This window comes from Trachymyrmex cornetzi, unplaced genomic scaffold (assembly GCF_001594075.2).
Source record: "Trachymyrmex cornetzi isolate Tcor2-1 unplaced genomic scaffold, Tcor1.1 scaffold346, whole genome shotgun sequence".
Taxonomy (NCBI): Eukaryota; Metazoa; Arthropoda; class Insecta; order Hymenoptera; family Formicidae; genus Trachymyrmex; species Trachymyrmex cornetzi.
Window position 1 is genome coordinate 640,185 of NW_017298173.1, and position 430 is coordinate 640,614.

Below are 430 nucleotides of genomic sequence, written 5' to 3' on the forward strand. Positions count from 1 at the left end.
CTTTGGTGTTTATCGTACATTAGACAAGGATGACATGACACTTGGAGAGCACCTAGGTGACCCAGGTGGAAATCTGAATACGCATCTATGGTATAAGACACTGTAAAGGAGGGTTTCCACTAAGCGCGTCACGCGTCGCGTCGCAAAAGAAAGAAAGAGAAAGAGAGAAAGGAAATTCTTAAGTTAGAGAGAAATCAGAGAGCCCGGCTTTTTTGCCGATGTCTCTAAATATCGTACACTATTAGTGCATCTATTTTCGGTTTGGAAACTACGTGACTATCATGATGAGACTATTTTCCAATGCCACGTATATATTATACATTAATATACAAAAAACCTAATAAACGTTTTCCATTACACAGTGAACATATTAGGTGTTGAACTTAATTCCTGCCGTTTTTCGTCTCCAAAATTGATTTGTTTCGAAGGG